Below are 7970 nucleotides of genomic sequence, written 5' to 3'. Positions count from 1 at the left end.
TGGTAAAAGCTATTGAGAGGCCCCCCCCACAGAGAAAAAATATATGTTTTTTCTTCCCATCTTTGAAATACAAGAGAAAGGCCATAATGTAATATTTCAGGTTTGGCACAATTTAGACTTTGGCCACTAAATGGCAGCAGTTTATTTGCAAAGTTTTAGACTGATCCAATGAACCATTMTGTTCAACATTTTATATCGAGACTGCCTAATTGGTTTATTAATACATTTTCAAGTTTATAACTGTGCACTCTCCTCACAAAATAGCATGGTATTCTTTCACTGTAACAGCTACTGTAAATTGGAGAGTGCAGTTAGATTAACAATAATGTAAGCTTTCTGCCCATATTAGATATGTCTATGTCCTGGGAAATGTTCTTGTTACTTATACCTCATGCTAATCACATTAGCCTACGTTAGCTCAACCGTCTCGTGGGGGGATACGGATCCTGTAGAGATAATGCCCTTTAAGTGTAACACCAGATCCCAAATGAGTAGATTTCACAAATGTAATCTGTTCACAATGACAGCTTCTCAAGTGGTTTTAATACTTCATTTGTGGAGGTAAAGATTCTTTCAAAACTAATTTTGAAGCATTTATTATGAAAGTTAACTGAAGAGGAAAAGTTTATGTTAACCTTTATTCTAATTCTAATTGTCTGTTTATCAGAACATCATGAACATCCTCTGTTGTCTGTCTAGAAACGGTGCTGTTACAGATACTGCTTGTGTTTGTCATCATGTGACTGCACGGGAAGATTAAAACATGTCACCTCCCTTTTCTTTATGTTTAATGTGAAAACAAGGTTCATTTAATTGTAATTCTGGAGATGATTAAAAACATTTAGGGATTAAAGTAAATACATGGAAGCAAGGTGTTAAGTTGTGAACAGAGTATTAACTCAAACGAATGCAGAGAAAAGCTCAAACCAAGTTTATTCACCCCACTGGATTCTGCATCTATATACAATAGCTTGTACAAAACCAAACAATAATTTATATGTCAAGACAAAGGTAGGGGTGTGACTTCTCAGAAATGTTCATCTGTTTCCCAGAACTGCCTGTTGGTCTGTTGTTGAGCGGCTGGTATCACCCTCCCCCCCATTATCCCCCACGTTGTTCCACCTCCGCTTCTGGGAGGAACCAGGCGAGGCCACAGATCAGGTAAGTACAGATTCTTCTCCAKTGACGTCAACGTGATACTACCTCTGTTACACTGAACACGTATCCTAGATCTAGAGGAACTTGATTTACAAATTGTCACGCCCTGACCTTCGTTATTTCTGTTTTCTTTATTATTTTGGGTAGGTCAGGGTGTGACTAGGGTGGGTATGTTAGTTTTGGCTTGTCTAGGGGTTTTGTAAGTCTAGGATTATTGTATGTCTATGGTGGCCTGAATTGGTTCTCAATCAGAGGCAGCTGTTTATCGTTGTCTCTGATTGGGGGACCATATTTAGGTAGCCATATTCCCTTGGGTATTTTGTGGGTTCTTATTCTATGTTTAGTTGCTTGTCTGCATTATCCGTATTAGCTTCACGTTTCGTTTTGTTGTTTTGTTAGTTTGTTCGGTGTTGCATTTCTTTAATAAATTAAGAATGCACGCTTACCACGCTGTGCTTTGGTCTCCTCCATACAACGACCGTGACACAAATAGCAGAATGTTCTGTAGGTGTGATGATTGGGGTGATGTGTGTTCCAGCTTCCACTGCCAACAAGGAACACAACTGCTCTACACATGCATTGGTGTCAACCATCCTTTAATTCAGTCTAATCCAGCTGACCCAGTTAAACCTGTTGTAAATGTTGTTTTATCATAACAAACTGTGTCTAATGTTTCCAGACATATATTTGAGACTTAACAGTTAAATCAGTATTTCTGATGTTTCTTGTTTGTTTTGTTCATCATGTTTTGACCACCAGACTTCCTCCATTCTCATCCCACCAACTCTGTCAGTCCACCAGGTCTCTCATCCCACCAACTCTGTCAGTCCACCAGGTCTCTCATCCCACCAACTCTGTCAGTCCACCAGGTCTCTCATCCCACCAACTCTGTCAGTCCACCAGGTCTCTCATCCCACCAACTCTGTCAGTCCACCAGGTCCCACAATGCAGCCTCCACACCACTGCAGTAACAGCCACATCTTCCCATCACAACGCTTCAGTACTATCTGAATGTGTTGTAAGTCCTGTACAGCATTTGGTATTCATTACTATTCAGACAATGTTACAGCTGATAACATGTAATGACATTTCCAACCTAACCAACCCCCTCTGATTCTTCTCATTCAGGAAGTACCATCCAGGATCCTGTGGCAACGTCAATGCGAAACAGAATTGACCCCCCAATTAATAACACACCAAACTGTTGTTTTAATACATGGAAGAATTTGATTAGTCAAGGTACAATACACAAAAACATTTATGGAATGACTAGACTAGTCAAAGTATATGGAATAACTTGAGCAGTAAATGCATGATACTGACTTGGACTTTCAACATGAGACAGTCATTAGTTTATCAGTCCTGCCTCTAGTGACACATTGGCCCCTTGTCAGTGGCACTAGGAGTGAAGGGCCCGACAGGCATACTGCAAATTATAATGTATTAATGTATTAATGAGCAATTACTGTAATAATTCAGAATGTAATAACTTAAGGTATAATGTCCTTTTAGTGTAACAGCTGTKTGAAAAGACCACTTGACATTTCAGCCTGTTTTGGTGGGATGGAGTTTTGGCCTGCAAAATGTGTTAATATACCAGTAAGATAGAGAGTCCCAGCTGAACACCAGATCCCAAATGAGTGCATTCCACACATTTAATTGGTTCACTTTGATATGTTATCAAGTCTGTTTAATACTTCAAATTGTGAAGGTGGAGCACAAAATGGGGGTAAGATTATTTAAAAACTCACTGTGAGCATTTTTTATGAAAGTTAAATAAAGAGGTGAAGTTTATGTAAACCTATATTCTATTTACAAAAGTATGTTTATCAAACGATCAATAACTTGAAATGGTGCTGTTAAAGATACTGCTTGTGTTGATCATATAAATGCACGAGAAGATTAAAAACATGTCACTGAGGCGGAGGTGACAACGGTAGATAGCTAGCCGTAAACTGGTAAACAGTGTCCTTCGTCCCGCCGCTCGGCCACTGTTTTTCTGTAGGTCTATTACAGAAGGCGAGTGCAGATGTTTGGCAGGCGGGAGCGAAGGACACACTCTGCTAGTTAGCTAACTAGCATGCTAGCTAGCTAGCACGGTGTCCCTAACTAGCAAGCCTGCTCTGCTCTGCTAGCGGGAGTGACAGGTAGACAGTGTCCTTCGCCCCCTCCTGTTGGGCACGGTTTTCTCCGGTACACAGCAGTAGAGAGGCAGAGGTGACACATGTGCTTGCTAACTAGCAAGCTAGCACAAGGTTTAGCAAGCTAGCTGGTTAGCTAGAACATGATGTTGCTCCAGCCTCCCACCTGCTGTGCCATCGGGAAGCGGGAGCGACNNGTAGACAGTGTCCTCTGCCCCAGCCTCCCACCTGCTGTGCCATCGGGAAGCGGGAGCGACCGGTAGACAGTGTCCTCTGCGCCAGCCTCCCACCTGCTGTACCATCGGGAAGAGGGAGCGACCGGTAGACAGTGTCCTCTGCCCCAGCCTCCCACCTGCTGTGCCATCGGGAAGCGGGAGCGACCAGTAGACAGTGTCCTCTGCCCCATCCTCCCACCTGCTGTGCCATCGGGATGCGGGAGCGACCAGTAGACAGTGTCCTCTGACCCGCCTGTCAGGCACTGTTTTCCCACAGTCCTGTTAATGACAGTGAGGGCAGGTATTCGGTAGATGGTCGCGAAGGACACTGTACAAAAATAAAAATTACTCCGATAATACATTTATTACCCTTTTGACCCACATTCAAAAGTCTCACAAGCAAAAGTCGTACTTTCTCCCAGACGTAGAGCAAGCAGAACCGGAACTGGCTACTCTTTAGATGACTGATATAGCTGGCAAGGTAACTGCTGTTTGACTTAACAGAAGAAAAACTACACTGGTGTTTATTACCAGCGCTGAGCTAGTAGTGAAACTCAAATCAAATGGTATTAGTCACATGCGCCAAAAACAACAGGTGTAGACCCTACAGTGAAGTGCTTACTTACGAGCCCCTAAACAACAATGCAGTTTCAAAAAACACAGATAATAATAAGAGATAAAAGTAACGAGTAATTAAAGAGCAGCAGTGAAATAACAATAGCGAGACTATATACAGGGGTGTACCGATACAGAGTCAATGTGTCGGGGCACCGGTTATTTGAGGTAGTATGTACATGTAGGTAGAGTTATTAAAGTGACTATGCTTAGATGACAACAGAGAGTAGCAGTGGTGAAAATAAGTGGTTGGAGGAAGGAGGGGGGAGGGGGTTGGCGCACTGCAAATAGTCTGGGTAGTCATTTGTCAAGTAGTTCAAGAGTCTTATGGCTTGGGGTAGAAGCTGTTTAGAAGTCTCTTGGACCTAGACTTGGCGCTCTGGTACCACTTGCCGTGTGGTAGCAGAGAGAACAGTCTWTRTCTAGGGTGGCYGGGGTCCTTGACAATTTTTAGGGCCTTYCTCTGACACCGCCTGGTATAGAGGTCCTGGATGGCCGTTYGCACTACCCTCTGTAGTGCCTTGTGRTCGGACGTCGAGCAGTTGCCATACCAGGCAGTGATGCAACCAGTCAGGATGCTCTCGATGGTGCAGCTGTAGTACATTTTGAGGATCTGAGGACCCTTGCCAATTCTTTTCAGTCTCCTGAGGGGGAATGTGTTTTGTTGTGCCCTCTTCAGGACTGTCTTGGTGTGCTTGGACCATGTTAGTTTGTTGATGATGTGGACACTCTCACTCTCAAGCTCTCAACCTGCTCCACTGCAGCCCCATCGATGAGAATGGGGGAGTGCTCGGTCCTCTTTTTCCTGTAGTCCACAATCATTTCCTTTGTCTTGATCACGTTGAGGGAGAGGTTGTTGTCCTGGCACCACATGGCCAGGTCTCTGACCTCCTCCCTATAGGCTGCCTCGTCGTTGTCGGTTATCAGGCAAATTTAGGCAAATTTAATGATGGTGTTGGAGTTGTACCTGGCCGTGCAGTCATGAGTGAACAGGGAGTACAGGAGGGGACTGAGCACGAAATCCCTGAGGGGCCCTTGTGTTGATGATCAGCGTGGCGAATGTGTTGCTACCTACCTGTTACCGATTGTCAGGAAGTCCAGGATCCAGTTGCAGAGGGAGGCGTTTAGTCCCAGGGTCATTAGCTGAGCTGTTGTCTGTAGTCAATGAATAGCAACAGACAGCATTCTCACATAGGTGTTCCTTTTATCCAGGTGGGAAAGGGCAGTGTGGAGTGCAATGGAGATTGCATCATCTGTAGATCTGTTGTGGCGGTATGCAAATTGGAGTGGGTCTAGGGTTTCTGGGATGATGGTGATGATGTGAGCCATGACCAGCCTTTCAACGCACTTCATGGCTACAGACATGAGTGCTACGGGTCGGTAGTCCTTTAGGCAGGTTACCTTTGTGTTCTTGGGCACAGGGACTATGGTGGTCTGCTTGAAACATGTTGGTATTGCAGACTCGGACAGGGAGAGGTTTAAAATGTCAGTGAAGACATTTGCCAGTTGGTCAGCGCATGCTCGCAGTAAACGTTCTGGTAATCCATCTGGCCCTGTGGCCTTGTGAATGTTGACCTGTTTAAAGTTCTTACTATCATCAGCTGCGTAGAGCGTGATCACACAGTCTTCTGGAACAGCTGGTGCTCTCATGCATGTTTCATTGTTATTTGCCTCAAAGCGAGCATAGAAGTAGTTTAGCTCGTCTGGTAGGCTCGTGTCACTGTGTAGCTTTTCCCTTGTAGTCTGTAATGGGTTGCAAGCCCTTCCACATACAACGAGCGTCAGAGCCGGTGTAGTACGATTCCATCTTAGTCCTGTATTGATGCTTAGCCTGTTTGATGGTTTGTCGGAGGGCATAGCGGGATTTCTTATAAGCTTCCGGGTTAGAGTCCCGCTCCTTGAAAGCAGCAGCTCTAGCCTTTAGCTCAGTGTGGATGCTGCCTGTAATCCATTGCTTCTGGTTGGGGTATGTACGTACGGTCACTGTGGGGACGACGTCATCGATGCACTTATTGATGAAGCCAGTGACTGATGTGGTGTACTCCTCAATGCCATCGGAGGAATCCCAGAACAAATTCCAGTCTGTGCTAGCAAAACTGTCCTGTAGCTTAGCATCTGCTTCATCTGAACACATTTTTATTGATCTAGTCACTGGTGCTTCCTGTTTTAATTTTTTGCTTGTAAGCAGGAATCAGAAGGATAGAACTTTGAGGCTTGAATAATGGTCAGATTTGCCAAATGGAGGGCGAGGGAGAGCTTTGTGTTTGGAGTATAGGTGGTCTAGAGTTTTCCCTCTATTTGCACATTTAACATGCTGATAGAAATTTGGTAAAACGGATTTATGTTTCCCTGCATTTAAGTCCCCGGCTACTAGGAGCGCTGCCTCTGGGTTAGCGTTTTCTTGTTTGCTTATGGAGAAATACAGCTCATTCAATGCTGTGTTAGTGCCAGCCTCTGACTGCGGTGGTATGTAAACAGATTCAAATAATACAGATGAAAACTCTCTAGGTAGATAGTTTGGTCTACAGCTTATCATGAGAAACTCTACCTCAGGTGAGCAATAGCTCGAGACTTCCTTAGATATCGTGCACCAGCTGTTGTTTACAAACATACATAGACCGCCGCCCCTTGTCTTACCAGACGCTGCTGTTCTATCCTGCCGGTACAGTGTATAACCAGCCGGCTGTATGTTGATAGTGTCGTCGTTCAGCCACGACTCCATGAAGCATCAGATATTGCAGTCGTGAAAGGAAAAAAAGAGGTTTCTGCTAGTCTGTGGTGAGAAATCGCAGTCCTGATGTCTAGAAATTATTTTGGGTCATGAGAGACGGTAGCGGCAACATAATGGACAAAATAATAAGTTACAAACAACGCAAGTAAGCGAACAAAAAAAACACAATTAGCCCGCTCATTTCAAACTTTTTTGTTTTCTGTCCCTGTTTAAAAATAGTAAAAAAGTTTCAATGATTGAGTGACAGGTTGGCGCCAAAAAATATTTATCTCTTCTGCACTGTGTCACTGTGTGTAGACATCCTGGTCTCATAGACTAGATGTACTGTGTCACTGTGTTAAGACTAGAGGTCCTGTGGTCACACACACCCCGTTAGACGGAGCGCGAGATCATAAGCAACTAGGTTGCTGTGTACTGTGATATAGACAGCCTGGTCTCATAGACAGATGTTCTGTGTCGCAGACAGCCTGGTCTATAGACTAGATGTACTGTGTCATGTAGACAAGCCTGGTCTAACGACTAGGGGAGACACAAGTTCTTTAGTACTATATCTCTTAACACATTGATGAAAATAATCGCGGCCTCTAAACCTTCGAGCTGCATCTGGACCCTATTCCAACAACTACTGAAAGAGCTGCTTCGTGCTTGGCCCTCCTATGTTGAATAACAAATCAATGTAATTTAATAAGAGCTTCTCACAGACACTGATATCTAAAGCTAACAGAAACCAGCCTAAAACCCAAACAGCACAGCCAATGAGGTGTAAAAGCACTCGCATCTAAACTCGCAGCCAGATGTGTAACCATACCACTAAAAGTGGCCACGCATAATAAAGCCTCATCTGGAAAACAGCCAAAACCTACCATAAAATAAAACTATCGCCATATATCGAACTCCATTCTCTAAACAATGTTTAAAAAAAGCTGTTGCGCACAACACCACTGCCTTCCTGAACACAAACATGTATAGAAAATGCTTATCGTTTTTAGAACCCCAGTCACACTGAGACTGCACCTTGTGAAGGCTGGTAATGACCTTAATGAGTGACCAGACGAAGGCTCTGCAATAAGAGCTCAGTCCTCCTAAAGAACTATAGGGTCTAGCTTCTAT

General features: G+C 44.1%; 1 long non-coding RNA gene across 1 annotated transcript; it reads left to right on the top strand.

The window, feature by feature from the left end:
* The first annotated feature begins 209 nt into the window (after positions 1-209).
* LOC139023491 (uncharacterized) lies at positions 210-2339 on the top strand. Its single transcript, XR_011474623.1, has 3 exons — positions 210-1161; positions 2088-2176; positions 2287-2339. It is a non-coding gene; the product is annotated as an uncharacterized lncRNA (long non-coding RNA).
* Positions 2340-7970: the final 5631 nt, after the last annotated feature.

This window comes from Salvelinus sp. IW2-2015, linkage group LG32 (genome assembly GCF_002910315.2).
Source record: "Salvelinus sp. IW2-2015 linkage group LG32, ASM291031v2, whole genome shotgun sequence".
Lineage (NCBI taxonomy): Eukaryota > Metazoa > Chordata > Actinopteri > Salmoniformes > Salmonidae > Salvelinus > Salvelinus sp. IW2-2015.
The sequence above is the reverse complement of the archived record's forward strand: the minus strand, read 5'-3'. Positions and strand labels throughout refer to the sequence as shown.